Raw genomic sequence first — 16,505 nt, 5'->3', positions numbered from 1 at the left:
AATTCCACTGTTAAATGCAGAGGAGAGAGCAGATAGGTGGAAAGAATACATTGAAAGCCTCTATGAGGGTGAAGATTTGTCTGATGTGATAGCAGAAGAAACAGGAGTCGATTTAGAAGAGATAGGGGATCCAGTATTAGAATTGGAATTTAAAAGAGCTTTGGAGGACTTACGGTCAAATAAGGCAGAAGGGATAGATAACATTCCATCAGAATTTCTACAATCATTAGGGTTGGCTCTGAGCACTATGGGACTTAACAGCTATGGTCATCAGTCCCCTAGAACTTAGAACTACTTAAACCTAACTAACCTAAGGACAACACACAACACCCAGCCATCACGAGGCAGAGAAAATCCCTGACCCCGCCGGGAATCGAACCCGGGAACCCGGGCGTGGGAAGCGAGAACGCTACCGCACGACCACGAGATGCGGGCAATCATTAGGGGAAGTGGCAACAAAACGACTATTCACGTTGGTGTGTAGAATATATGAGTCTGGCGATATACCATCTGACTTTCGGAAAAGCATCATCCACACAATTACGAAGACGGCAAGAGCTGACAAGTGCGAGAATTATCGCTCAATCAGCTTAACAGCTCATGCATCGAAGCCGCTTACAAGAATAATATACAGAAGAATGGAAAAGAAAATTGAGAATGCGCTAGATGACGATCAGTTTGGCTTTAGGAAAAGTAAAGGGACGAGAGAGGCAATTCTGACGTTACTGCTAATAATGGAAAATAGGCTAAAGAAAAATCAAGACACTACATAGGATTTGTCGACCTGGAAAAAGCGTTCGACAATATAAAATGGTGCAAGCTGTTCGAGATTCTGAAAAAAATAGGGGTAAACTATAGGGGAGACGGGTCATATACAGTACGTACAACGACCAAGAGGGAATGATAAGAGTGGACTATCAAGAACGAAGTGCTCGTATTACGAAGGGAGTAAGACAAGGCTGTAGCCTTTCGCCCCTACTCTTCAATCTGTTCATCGAGGAAGCAATGGTGGAAACAAAAGAAAGGTTCAGGAGTGGAATTAAAATACAAGGTGAAAGGATATCAATGATACGATTCGCTGATGACATTGCTATCCTGAGTGAAAGTGAAGAAGAATTAAATGATCTGCTGAACGGAATGAACAGTCTAATGAGTACACAGTATGGTTTGAGAGTAAATCAGAGAAAGACGGCCGGCCAGAGTGGCCGAGCGGTTAAAGGCGCTACAGTCTGGAACCGCACGACCGCTACGGCCGCAGGTTCGAATCCTGCCTCGGGTATGGATGTGTGTGATGTCCTTAGGTTAGTTAGGTTTAAGTAGTTCTAAGTTCTAGGGGACTTATGACCACAGTAGTTGAGTCCCATAGTGCTCAGAGCCATTTGAACCATTTTTGAGAAAGACGAAGGTAATGAGAAGTAGTAGAAATGAGAACAGCGAGAAATTTAACATCAGGATTGATGGTCACGAAGTCAATGAAGTTAAGGAATTCTGCTACCTCGGCAGTAAAATAACCAATGACGGACGGAGCAAGGAGGACATCAAAAGCAGACTCGCTATGGCAAAAAAGGCATTTCTGGCCAAGAGAAGTCTACTAATATCAAATACCGGCCTTAATTTGAGGAAGAAATTTCTGAGGTTGTACGTCTGGAGTACAGCATTGTATGGTAGTGTAACATGGACTGTGGGAAAACCGGAACAGAAGAGAATCGAAGCATTTGAGATGTGGTGCTATAGACGAATGTCAAAAATTAGGTGGACTGATAAGGTAAGGAATGAGGAGGTTATACGCAGAATCGGAGAGGAAAGGAATATGAGCCGCGCGACCGCTACGGTCGCAGGTTCGAATCCTGCCTCGGGCATGGATGTGTGTGATGTCCTTAGGTTAGTTAGGTTTAAGTAGTTCTAAGTTCTAGGGGACTGATGAACTCAGAAGTTAAGTCCCATAGTGCTCAGAGCCATTTGAACCATTTTGAAAGGAATATGTGGAAAACACTGATAAGGAGAAGGGACAGGATGATAGGACATCTGCTAAGACATGAGGGAATGACTTCCATGGTACTAGAGGGAGCTGTAGAGGGCAAAAACTGTAGAGGAAGACAGAGATTGGAATAAGTCAAGCAAATAACTGAGGACGTAGGTTGCAAGTGCTACTCTGAGATGAAGAGGTTAGCACAGGAAACGAATTCGTGGCGGGCTGCATCAAACCAGTCAGTAGACTGATGACAAAGACAGGAATGTAGCCTTTTGCCTCTACTGTTCAATCTGTACATCGAAGAAGCACTGATGGAAATAAAAGAAAGAGTCAGGAGTGGAATCAAAATTCAAGGTGAAAAGATATCAGTGTTAAGATTCGCTGATGATATTGCTAACCTGAGGAAAAGCGAAGGAAAATTACATGATTTGTTGAACGAAATGGACAGTCTAATGAGTACAGAATACAGATTGAGAGTAAAATGCAGAAAAACGGAAGTAATCAGAAGTAACGAAAGTAACAGCGAGAAATTTAACGTTAGGATCGATGGTCACGAAGTAGATGAAGTTAAGGCAGCAAAATAACCAATGACGAACGCAGCAAGGACATCAAAAGCAGACTAGTACCGGCAGAAAGAGCATTCCTGGCCAAGAGAGGTCTACTAGCATAAAAAATAGGCCTTAATTTGAAGAAGAAATTGCTGGGAATGTACGTTTGGAGCACAGCATTGTATGGTAGTGAAACGTGGCCTGTGGGAAAACCGAAAGAGAAGAGAATCGAAGCATTTGAGGTGCAGTGCTTCAGACGAATATTGAAAATTAGGTGGACTGATAAGGTAAAGCCGGCCGTTGTGGCCGAGCGGTACTAGGCGCTTCAGTCCGGAGCCCCGCGGCTGCTACCGTCGCAGGTTCGAAACCTGCCTCGGGTATGGATGTGTGTGATGTCCTTAGGTTTGTTAGGTTTAAGTAGTTCTAAGTCTAGGGAACTGTTGACCTCGGATGTTAAGTCTCATAGTGCTTAAAGCCATTTCAATCATTTTGTCAGTGTCGTCCGGCTACTGTCTTAAGTGTCGTGGCCACTTTTCTCAGAACCAGGGTAGGGCTAAAATAGATATTCGTTACGAAGATATGAGAATTTTCTGGTTCACCCAGATTAATGAAGATTTATGTGATTTCCTAATCTTTCTACGTTGTCTGCTATTTGAAGGGAAAAAAACACGGAAGCTATATTCCACAGCTCGGTATACAGCAATTGGTAACATATTTCTTCTGTCCTCTATGATGTTGTTTACTCATCGATTGCACTTATATATCACGTCAATGCTGTTAATTTTGCCAATACGGCGATCTGTTTTGATGCACGCATTTCAATATTTCTTTAGTTCTTCACCCGTCTTGCATTTATAAAAGGAATTCCAACTAGGATTTGAGCTCGTGTTAAGGACATATTTAGGTTTTATATACCCCTAGGCTTACCCTTTGATGCAAGCACCTAATAGGAAAATTTTATGAAGGCCGACCGGAAAAAATGATTATGGAGAAATTTGAAAAGTAAAAGCCTATAAAACAGAATTAAAGCTTCGTATGAAGTTTTTCTGCACAGTTTTTGGTTTTATGAATTGATGAGACAAAAAAATTAAAGAAACTGAATTTCAAGAGTGTTTTGGCTTTCCTGTATGTTGAGTCCTTCCGTCAATCATTTCTTTTGCGATGTCTTCACATTTTTCCTGCAGCCTTTTTGTCTTAGCTTCACTGCATTTCCTATTTATTTCATTCCTCAGTGACTTGTGTTTCTCTATTCCTAAGTTTCCCGGAACACTTTTGTACTTCCTCTTTTCATCGATTAATTGAAGTATTTCTTCTGTTAGCCATAGTTTCTTCGCAGCTACCCTCTTTGTAGCTATGTTTTCTTTTCCAACTTCCGTAATGGCCCTTTTTAGAAATGTCCATTCCTCTTCACTTGCACTGCCTACTGAGCTTTTCTTTATTGTTGTATCTGTAGACTTATAGAACTAAAACCGTATCTTGTCATTCCTTAGTACTTCCGTATCCCACTTCTTTACATATTGATTCTTATTGACTAATGTCTTAAACTTCAGCTTACTCTTCATCACTAGTATATTGTCATCTGAGTCTGTATCTGCTCCTGGGTACACCTTAAAATCCAGTATCTGATTTCGGAATCACCCGGCTTTTTCCAACTATACCTCCTCCTCTTGTGATTCTTAAACAGTGTATGCGCTATTACTAGTTGAAACTTGTTACAGCCCAAGCTCATATTCTCCTACCACAATTTTTTTTATTCCTTCCCCTACAACGGTATTTCAGTCCCCCATGACTATTAGATTTTCATCTCCCTTTACATACTGAATTACCCGTTTATTATTCTCATGTATTTTGTCTTTCTCTTCATCTTCAGCTTGCGACGTCGTCATGTATTTCAGAATTATCGTTGTAGGTGTTGGTTTGCTGTCGATTCCTATGAGGAAAAACGTATCATTGAACTGTTCAAGTAAGACACTCTCTCCCCTACCTTTCTATTCATAACGAAGTCTACTCCCGTTATACCATTTTCTGCTGATGTTGATATTACTCTATACTCATCTGAACAGAAATCCTTGTCTTCTTTCTGCTTCACTTCACTGACCCCAGCTATATCTAGACTAAGCCTTTCCATTTCCCTTTTCAGATTTTCTAGTTTCCCTACTACGTTCAAGGTCCTGATATTCCACGCCCCGACTCATAGAACGTTATCCTTTCGTTGATTATTCTGTCTTTTTCTCATCGTAACCTCCCCCTTGGCAGTCCCCTCCCGGAAATTCGAATGGGGGACTATTCCGGAGTCTTTTGCCAATGGAGAGATCATCATGACACTTCTTCAATTACAGGCCACATGTCCTGTGGATACACGTTGGGTGTCTTTAATGCAGTGGTTTCCGTTGCCTACTGCATCCTCATGCTGGTGATCATTGCTGATTATTCCGCCTTTAGGGACAGTTTCCCACCCCTAGGACAAGAGAGTGCACTGAACCTCAGAGAGAGCTTGACTTCTATGCCGGAAGTCTTCGGCCACCAAAGCTGCTTATTAATCAAAATTTAGGCAGCAGCAGAATTCGAACCTGGGACCGAAGACGTTATGAATCAATGACGCTACCCCTCTTTTTTCTTTTGTTCGGTGTTGCTCATTGCGTTGGTCTGGGCGGACGTCACATGACATCCGTTCAAGTTGATCGTTGATTCCTTTACTCAATTTTTTTTATTTCAGAGGGCCACTGCCTCTCTCACTGAACACGCTGAGCTACCTTGCCGCCCCCCTAGACCACGCGTGTAAGTTCCCTTTACCATCGTAAAAGATGAGGACTTAATTTTTTTGTATGGCTTTGTTTCGGGATGTTCTTCTGTGTTCAGTTGACATGAGTTACATCAAGATTCATCTTTCAAATCTTGCGCCCCCCTTTTGTCAAATTTCCAGGGGCACACGACCGGATCTACATCTACATTTACATAAATAATCTGCAAATCACATTTAAGTGCCTGACAGAGGGTTCATAGAACCACCTGCACAATTCCCTATTATTGTACGGTAATTTAACCGCTAAGACTCAAAACAGTTATTAATCGAATTCTGGTACGCTACGGTCCAGTCACATGAATGTGCCTTCCAGAATGAAGACACAATGGATAAACCTAACGCTCCCTCCTGAATGCAGGGCGTTTGCTTTCAGATGTCACGCCGTACACCTCTACGCTGTCTCTCCGATGGAGCATAACAAGTGATTCGTATGAAAAGGCTACTTGTGGCCTCTCAGTGGACGTCCATTTGCTGCTCTGGCGTGCAAATTTCTGCCTTCGTCGCCCACGAACAGCAGTCAGCATGGACGCATGAACCAGGGACCTGCTGTCGAGGCCTGAACGTAGCAATGTTCACTGAACGGTCGTTGAGAAGACACTGTCGGTAGCCCCTTGGTTCATCTGGACCATTAGTTGCTCAATAGTTGCACGTCTGTTCCTGCACATATCTTCGCAGCCGTCGTTCACCCCTCTCATCTAAGGCCTGAGGTGAACCACAGTTGCCTCGGTGCTGATTTTGGATAGCGTCATTTTGCCATGCACCCTATACTTTGACCATGGCAGCAGTTTACAAACATATCCATGCTTACAACTTTGGCCCGAAATCCAGTGATCATGCTTTTCTGGCCGTCAGTTAAACCGATTCCGTTTCCACACTGTGACGACGACTGCACTGTTTCCCGCGTCTCCCCGACACGCTCTGTATGCCCTCCACTGCTAGTGCTGCCGCCTGCCGTCTGTGACTGGTTATCGCACTTTGACGTCGAACATAAGCGGTGGTCAAATTCATGTGACTGGACTGTAGTGTACCAGAATTCGATTAATCATATTTTTTAAAGTCTTAGCGGTTAAGTTACCGTATATCTGGCCGCGTGCAGCTGGTGGCAATTTGACGACAGGTGCGGCAAGATTTGAAAGATGAATCTTGATGTAACTCACCTCAGCTGAACACAAAAATATTGCCGAAACAAGCCCACACAAAAAAATTAAGTCCTGATTTTTAACGATTGCGAAGGGACCTGTCTCACAGTAGTGAACCAGAGATGGTACTTATTTTAAATTTTTTTGTTTGTACCTAGATAGGCCTTCGTGTAAATCCGATACGGTGTTTGATGTGGCTAATTGCTGGCTGTTGACATCAATCTACCACGGGTAGATCTGGTTAGACAAAGTAAACTCAATTTGCGATCGTGTTTCTTTACAGAGAGCCTGCGGTGAGCAGATGAAGCTGGATGCCCCAGAGACTGAAATGAGTATGGGAGCTGGAAATGATCGTTCCAATTAAACTTGATTAGGTTCGGGCAAGGTGCACGCTCACGTACTGGAACTCATTAATTCCACCGTCTGAAGTGGAAGCCTGTTGTTGGTAGGATGACGCCAACGGGCTACAGTAGGGGAGACATTTTACATTCGATGAATATGGAGATAGTTAATGAGAGAACAATCCGCTCAGTGAGACAAATACTTTGTGTGGGAAGTATTTTATTATACCGTACACTGGATACACTGATCTGAGGCATCATGCGCGTCAAATTAACGAAATGTATTTCTGGAAGTTCATATAAACTATGGAGCCATGTTGTTAACTTCAACAGTAAAAACAGTAAAGAAGGGTCTGGTAAAAGCACCGCATGTGAACGAATGGAGGTCTGATGAAGAAATTCGTAGAAATTAATTATGAAAATCTGGAAGGAAGCACGGAGGTTTGTCCGAGAGCTATTATAATTATATTGTTGTGGATGCAGGATACAGTTGTCTGGCCTTATTTGGGTTTGAAACATGCACAGTTGGAAATCAAGACAGAAGATGGCTTGAAGCTCTGGAGATTGGATGCTACAGTAGTATCACGAAGATAAGGTGAAGAGACAGAGCTTAAACTGAAGAAATCCTGAGGAGAGTACAAGAATCCAGATTTTCCTGGAGATGCTCATATATACATTTTAAGACACAGTTATATTATGAAGACGAAGAAGAAGAAGAATAGAAAGAAATTATCGCAGGAAGGAATCACCACGTACGAACAAGGATATCATACATGCAGCAGATTATGAACGACGTGAGATACGCTACGGATGCATAAACTAAGAAGGCAGACAGAAATAGTGCTGCAAACCAGCTTCAGAGATGAGCACTCAAGACAGAAGAACACGAAACGTGGAAGAGTTATAATACGTAACGGCTTCTCTCGCTACCGCCTCTGCACCTAAGTGTTTTGAATTGCTAAACGTAAGTGCAGGATGGACTGTCATGAAAGACATCAACGCGGACCGTAGACTGTCGTCAACGTACCGCTGTGTAGCAAGGGTGCAGCGGATGACAACCAAAGGGGTCAAGATATGTTAAGAAATGGCACACCAAACCATCACTGCTAGTTGTCGGACCACAGGGCAGGCAACAGTCAGGTCTGTATCCCGCCACTGTCCGGGCCGTCTCCACACACATCTTCGTCCTGTATTCTGCGATGAGTCCCACTTCGAATTGACCGCCGATGAGATTTGTTTGTCTGCACATTGTAACACGCCAAATATAGAACCCATAATGACCACCCTTTTGTTGCAAAATAAATAGCAAAATTAGTCATCCTGACAGTGACGGCAGCTATTGTCAACAAAATTCTTGTCAGTTTCATTAACAGTGTGAAACGTCCCCTTAGAAAAATTTATGAATGATTGTGCTGATAAAACCCATACGTTATTTGATTTTCAAACAGCTGAGCAAAACTGAACGTACTCAGACATTTCGATCTTTAACTACTCTGATCAACACTAAACTGACACACAATATTTTTAGCGCAACGCAATCTCACTTTCAATAATCCCTACAAAAGAATGGCCCTGACTAACATTAACCTATACCTATCACAAATCATTTACCTCACAAAAATCTTCGTTACTCAAACTACTGCAATACAGCGAGCGCCACTACTGCCAGCTAAATAAAAGATTCAAACTACTGATAGGCATAGTTAGCAAATGAAAGATTTTGATAAAGAACAAACAATGTATTTACCTTAATAGTGTTCAAAAGTCCTTTATATATATATATATAGCAGTTCATGACATCCAGTCTTACAAATAGCAGTTCATGACATCCAGTCTTACAAATTTACCACTGCTGGCGGGTCACCTCCAACTGCGCAACGCTACTCGCTGTTAACGGCCAACTGCCCAACGCTACAATAGCGACTATTGCAACAATGCCGACCAGCCTCAGACTGTACACAGCACATCCAGTGATTTTCATACAGGGCGCTACGTGGCGTTACCAATATAAAAACCTAAACAGCCTACTTACAAGTGATGTTATACTAATGCTTATCGTAAAGGAAGGACTGGATGAAATAACACAATATGATTCAAAACAGAAACTTTAAAGAAATAATTCAAAAATTATTATTTACGAAGATTAAAGCCCAGACAAATCGTCCAAAAATAACATTTATCCTAGGAGATATTTGTAGTCGCATCGAGCTGTGAGTTCGCTGTGACTACAATGTAACTCGGCAATGGAGATGTTAACTTCACTTCTCTCTTGTACGCGGGCAACAGTAGTACGCATGTTAAGCGCTGCTAGATTGTTTTAAAACTGATTTGAAGTTTGTAGTTTTACGATATAGGCTGGAATATTAGTCAGAAGTCGGACTAAAGTAGGATCTCCTTTACCGTTAGACAAATAACGGGATTTTGATGTATGTGACAGGAAAGTGAATCGTGTGATTACCGATTTCTGTTGGCACTTAGCCTTCGTGATACTTAATAGTCACGAACATCAAAGGACACAGAAAGAGACTGATAGCCGACAAACTTGATTATTAGACTTGAGTAGGCCACAACTAAACGCAATCACGAAGAAATTACAATTTCGCCGTGTTGTCAGAAGTTAACGTCAAGGTCAGAATTACTGATGTTAACGTATGCAATTCCTTGAATGACATATCGATGTGTGTGATCAACATAGGGACAGACAATAATTACGAAGAACAAAAAATCTTAATTCAACTTTAATTCTCCGTGTCGCCTACATCATTTCATGGACATTTAAAGTGTGTTCGTGAAATTAACTGATTAAACATAAAAGTGCGAAGTGAATTAGTGATAATTTAAATGTGAACAGCAATAACTTTACACCAAAACTACGAGCATTCTGAACATTGCTCAAGGGTATATTATCTCTGGAGTTACGTCGTGCAGTTGTTGAATACGCGACATAGCGACGCCTTGACGACAGAATAATAATTAATAACTTAATATCTTCGCAAAATTCATAATGTGGCCTCGGCTTGGGTGATGGAATGATGTTTCACAACACTATTTTTTAACGTTTGATTAACATTCTCAATCCGGGCATAAGAACTATAGTCAGCAAGTTCGCGTAAACTGAAGGGTCTATCGCGAACGCGTAAGGGACCTTTGGTTACTTCACGTCAATGGAGGCTTCGCGGTATCGAGTGGTGCAGTCGCTACATTTATAAGAGAAGAAGATCGACAGACAACGAGCACAACTGCAAGGGCGGCGCACACACTCCGACGTGCTGCTCCATCGAGACAGTGATAGCATTTTCGAGATACAGTATCTGAAAGTAACCAAACCAAGCGAGAAGGTTTTTTCTTTTTTTAATAGTTACAGATTGGCGTTGTCGTGATCGACAGACGCCCTTCCACGTCATCTCGACTGGGACACCCGTCACCATGGAACCGAGAGAGAACAGCGCACAACATAAACGTCACATATACCACCCGTTCGGCCAGTTCCTCCGTGGTGCGTATTTTTTTTCTTTTTTTCCCCGTAGAGTGTATTGTAAGACAACTGTTCGTAAATAACATGGAAAAACACAGCAGCAAATAGTCCGAATAGAGAATGGCTTGCAAAATGTGATGTTCTTGGTTGAGTCCTATTACATTTTCGAGTTACTCTTGGCTACGTTGAATTCGAGTCAAAAATACTTGAAGAATCTGTAAATACTAGGGAAACTTGTAAACCATGCTCATTGCTCCGTTCCAGAAACTCTCACATGTTGCGAATCATTCATTGAGCCACATGCTCTTTTTAACCTAGCTTATTTCTTTGCCTGATTAAAACCCCAAATTTTATTTGATTGAGGTTGGTAATGGTTTCAGTGAATGGCTTGTACGTTACAGAGAGGCGGCTGAATTTGTTCTGTCTATAGGAAGAGGAAAAAATGTAGGTGCTGCTTGTTTTTCCGTAGTAACCTAACGCACACTTCGATGATAATTTACTTGAGCAGTGGGTTACGTCGGTTCGGCTGGAAAAAATATGGGAGGGCGGGAAGACACCAGGTTTGTATCCCTATGTCTTTCGTTCTGTAGCCTACAGATGACAGCGCTGCCACTCTGACTGCGTTCACACTTTGCCCTGTTGGATATTACTGTTTTTGGTTTTATGGTAATTATCTAATTACAAACTCCAGTAATAACAGAGCAGCAGTTCCCCTTCGGTTTCACAGGTCGTCGTGTTCCTTCGCAGCTCAGACTCGCTGAAGTTGTTCGATATGGGGCCACTAGATGGCAGGAGCGGCGTTGACTGCACAGAAGGCGACGTGCGAGCGTAATACAATTACACACTTCTAAACAGCAATAGTAAACAACCACTCAAAGGCTATAATCTACCATTCGTGCGCTTTTCAAGAGATCATACATTGATACTGGTGGAGAATTCTATCGTAATGAAGATTGTCGGCCAGCCTTTTTTGTCTACTGTAATAAATGAGAGTCCTATGCGTGAATAAATCAATTTTTGAAATCAGTTCCTGACACTGAAGCGGTAGAATAATAACTATATGTCTTGTAAGGTACGTTTCTCGGTAACTCAATGACTTACAACGGAGTTTCACTACGTGAGGACTTATTTCTCTGTCAAGATTAAACAAACTTAATTCTGTCGTCGGAACTCTAACAAACGATTTAAACAGACAAAGATGAATTAAAATTGGGGCATGATTGTAGACGTGACGTAAACGGAGGCACCGTGTTTGCGTCTTGTAAACTCTTCCTTTTTTATCCCTCCACTATAAAATTTTGGACCTCATAACAGGCGGGACGCATAGAGATTGAGCTCACAAACATTAATGTTAGGTAGGACGCTGTTCTGCTATGTTCGGGAATATCTTTTGACGGTTGTAGATTAGTAACAAACTCGTCAAATATTGAACAAAGACTAGTTTAATTTAAGGGTTCCGTCTTGTTTGCACAAAAAATCGATTTTCTCGTTTACAGATTTTTTTAGAGACCATGAGCCACTAATGCACTGATAGCCCTTATACAATTCATAGGAGAACATTCTATACAGCAAACGCGCCGCACTAGTGCATCCTGGTAATTAAGGAAACCAATCGAAGATGGGGAAAAAGTGTGATTGAGTGATTCTACAGTTTATCAATCATTATACCAAGAAACTAAAATATGAAGTTAGACTGAGCTCAAAGATACAGTAAACAACTTTGCAAACTTTCCACGAAACTATACACATGAAATTCAGCATCCACTGTCAAAATTCCACTGAGTGTTACATAAGAAGTTTCTTTCATTACTCACGTAGCGCACTTTTCAAGTAGTTTCTTCTTAGACACATTTAAATATTCAGTGGTGAGGCCGTTACACAAGAAGAGGAAAACGATGCTCTTAATAAACATAAAATTACCAACGTTATTCGAGTTTTCAAAATTATATAGAAGGTAATACGTAACTGAGTGGCTGAGAGCTGGCTTGAAATTGTATTTTAAATGACGCCCATTACCTGCTTTTGCTCCGGTTGTGTGCTGTGTCACATTGTTGAAGTTTGAATGTGAGCAATTTGTTTGAAATTCATGTATTTATTGGTACAGAAAGTTGATGAAAATCCTGGTCTGTTCTAGTTCTGTCCAAGCGAACTTGCTAAGTTTAAACTATGGTTACGCTATTGGACGGTTATTCCTTTGGGCGAGTGTGACCTGTTATTTAATCGTGGGTTGTGGTAAACTGTAAACTAGTGAAGCTTAATTTACCTTGTTTTAAGTTCTGGGATTTTACGTGTAGCATGTGGCGCAGCATTGTAGGTCTTCGTGAAGTAAATTTGTAAGCTAGCTAATATTTTATTGCAAATTATATTTTTAAGATTTCTTGTGCTGTCTGGTCAGCACGTTAATCGCATTTTATCGTGTTTGTAAGCTTCTTCGTGTTATTTGAGGTTTCAAGGTAGTAAAGCCCACGTATTTCGGGTGATCGTTTAAGTTTGTGCCAGCCCCAAGCGTATTGGTCTGGTCCAAGGGCTGGCTATAGGAAATTTGATATTCATACTTTACTTCAAATTTGGTCTATCCCTCTGTGCAGTCAACACTACTAATAAGTTTTCCTATCCTAGGTCTGGTTCAAATGGCTCTGAGCACTATGGGACTCAACTGCTGAGATCATTAGTCCCCTAGAACTTAGAACTAGTTAAACCTAACTAACCTAAGGACATCACAAACATCCATGCCCGAAGCAGGATTCGAACCTGCGACCGTAGCGGTCCTGCGGTTCCAGACTGCAGCGCCTTTAACCGCACGGCCACTTCGGCCGGCTATCCTAGGTCTGCTTCCCATCCTAGTTGTTAATGTACTTGCTTGCGTGGGGCTATTTTTCTTGTGTTATTCGTCCAAGCGTGGGTCACTGAGAGGGTCACCATGACCATTCCGCACATCTTCTTTCTGGAAGGGAGACGTAGACATCGAGCGACACACCTTGTGTGGAACCATTCCAGAGGAACTCCATCTGTATACCGAGCCTATTGCAGCTAGTTGTCAAAGTTAAGCTGTTGTTCAGAGTGGTAGGAAACTGGCCTTGTATTTTAATATTTTATGTGATAACTGAGACTTACTTGTTCTTCGTGTTCGAAGAAGTTGCGTACTGTACTGTTTGATGTTCTTGCGTATGGTCTCTTACTGCATTGATTAATAGTTTTCCGAGCCAAGTCTTCCTTTAATTAAAAATTATTCTAACCCTTATTTCTCTACGGCAATACTAATGATAAAATCTTAATTAATCTCGCAATTTTGATCCAATTAATGTTTTTAAAGAATGCGATTATGTATTAACTTGTACTTGGGGGACTTGTTCTTGTGAAAGAAAAATGTACAGTTTTATTCTGAACATTATCCAACCTATAAACCATCATTTTGATGTTATTAATTAGTTACATTACACTTTCTTGAGACTTGGAAAGCAAATTCTGGCGAACTGATGGTTTAAAGTAATTTTCTTTTAACTGATTAAGTATTTAATTAAATTCTTGTTTTCTGAATCGCTATGATAAATATATACTTCTCTTTGAATTTAAAAGATGAATGCTGTTGAACAACTTGGAATCAAGTCCTTCCATGTGAGCGTTTCCCTAGAAATTCACTGCGATGTAACTTGTTCATTTCACTAAGTGGTTGATATTCTTTGGGCATTCCCCTGTTGGCAGAGTCCCAGTTCAATTTTAGGGATGGCGATTCAGTTGACTACAGAAAGTTTTGATACATAACTACGAATTTTGGCTTTCGTCTGTCATATAACAAAGTCTTTTGGGTCTTTTGACCACTACATATTTGCAAAAATCTAAAATATTATAAAGGAATGTCAAAGGGATTCCTTCGGCTTCATTAATACCTGAACGATATGGAGCAGTAGATTTCTGTACTCTATCACATAAAGAAAACACGCTAGCATTCAACTGCGGGCTGTGAGGTCTATTGTAACGTAAATTTCCATAAAAGGGCAGCTTGTTTTCTGAACATAAATTAGTAACTTTCCATTAGCTGTAGGAGATGACTGAAAAGCTGTTTCGTTTTCGGATGATACAAGCTGTAACAAGAATACGTAATTATATATGTGAGAAGGTATGTGGCAAAGAATGTAGTGGAGGGAAAACGCTTTTTGATTTGTAACTTATAAACTGGCGACGGAATACCCTTTTCTTACAGACAGTTTTGCGCTTTCATTCAACTGTGTTAAGATGGCGACATAGAAGGAGACGCTAAATTTCTGGAACTTCTGGCGGTTGATGAGGTTTCATGAAGGGCAACACATTCATCAATTCCTGCGCGAGCTGTACGACTAGAATTTCACTCGCAGGCAGACGCAGCGATATACTGCATGTTATTACTTCTTATACTGTACTTCCTTTTATTTGTAGTACGTGGGACAATATTTTCGGATCAACTCGGTTGAGGCACGAAGGATGGTTTGGCCCAAAATTGAGCCAACCGTATGCTACGTGCATTCACAAAAATCAAGTAGGTCCCTCTTTACTGAACTTAGAATCTTTGCTCTGATGAAGCAGTACATCCACTCGCTTATGAAATTTCCGGCTCACAATATTAACTCGTTAAAGACCTTCATGTTAAGTGCACTACGGGAGAAGGCCGGCCGGTGTGGCCGTGCGGTTATAGGCGCTTCAGTCTGGAACCGCGTGACCGCTACGGTCGCAGGTTCGAATCCTGCCTCGGGCATGGATGTGTGTGATGTCCTTAGGTTAGTTAGGTTTAAGTAGTTCTAAGTTCTAGGGGACTGATGACCTCAGATGTTAAGTTCCATAGTGCTCAGAGCCATTTGAACCATTTGAACTACAGGAGAAGATATACTTAATGTTCTTGGTCACTCCATTTTGACGGCGCTGAATTCTTCCCTTTTTATGGACAGGAACCTGTACTGAAAAAATCCGCTCTGCATTTCTTGGACTGAGAGTAAATCGAAATAAAAACAAAAGTAATGAGAAGTAGCGGAAATGAGAACATCGAGAAACTTAACATCGGGACTGGTTATGACGAAGTACGTATTAAGGAATTCTGTTACCTGCGCAGTGAAGTAAACTTATGACGGACGTTAGAAGGCGGACAGAAAAAGCAGACTAGTACTGGAAAAAGGGCATTTCTGGCCAAAAGAAGTCTACTAGTATAAAACGTAGCCCTTAATTTGAGGAAGAATTTTCTGGGAATGTACCTTTGGAGCATGGCATTGTACGCTAATGAAACATGGACATTGGGAAAACCGGAACAAAAGAGAATCGAAGCGCTTGAGATGCACTGCTGCAGAAGAAAGTTAAAAATAGGTGGTCTATAAGGTATAACTGAGGACGTAGGTTGCAAGTGCTATTCTGAGATGAAGAGGTTGTCGCAGGAGAGGGATTCGTGGCGGGCCGCACAAAATCAGTCTGACGACTGATAACTCGAGAGAGAGAGAGAGAGAGAGAGAGAGAGAGAATTACTGGGCTTGGTCACCTATAAGACTATATACACAACGGTCATGACAACCTGAAGAGTTACATAATGTCATTTTTGTTCTTGTTGTTTGATATTTTTGTATTTTGTTGCTAGTATCATGTTATTCACATTATGAAACGTCCCCTTAGAAAAATTAATGAATTACTGTGCTGATAAACCTCTTACATTATCTGATTTTCAAACAGCTGAGCAGAACTGAACGTACTCAGACATCTCGCTCTTTACCTATTCTGATCAACACTAAACTGACACACAATATTTTTAGCGCAACGCAATCTGACTTTCAATAATCCCTACAAAAGAATGGCCCTGACTAACATTAACCTATACCTTTCACAAATCACTTACCTCACAAAAATCTTCGTTACTCAAACTACTGCAATACAGCGAGCGCCACTACTGCCAGCTAAATAAAAGATTCTAACTACTGAAGGCACTAACTACTGATAGGCATAGTTAGCAAATGAAAGATTTTGATAGAGAACAAACAATGTATTTACCTTAATAGTGTTCAAAAGTCATAATATATATAGCAGTTAATGACATCCAGTCATACAAATCTACTGTCTCTGATGGACGCAAGTCCAGATCATCCGCTCTCAAAACTCTGCCATTTATCTCCCCACATCTACCACTGCTGGCGGGTCACCCCAACTGCGCAACGCTACGCGCTGTTAACAGCCAACTCCCCAACACTACAACAGCAAACAACAATGCAAACCATCCA

This window comes from Schistocerca cancellata, chromosome 2, assembly GCF_023864275.1.
Source record: "Schistocerca cancellata isolate TAMUIC-IGC-003103 chromosome 2, iqSchCanc2.1, whole genome shotgun sequence".
Taxonomy (NCBI): domain Eukaryota; kingdom Metazoa; phylum Arthropoda; class Insecta; order Orthoptera; family Acrididae; genus Schistocerca; species Schistocerca cancellata.
The sequence above is the reverse complement of the archived record's forward strand: the minus strand, read 5'-3'. Positions refer to the sequence as shown.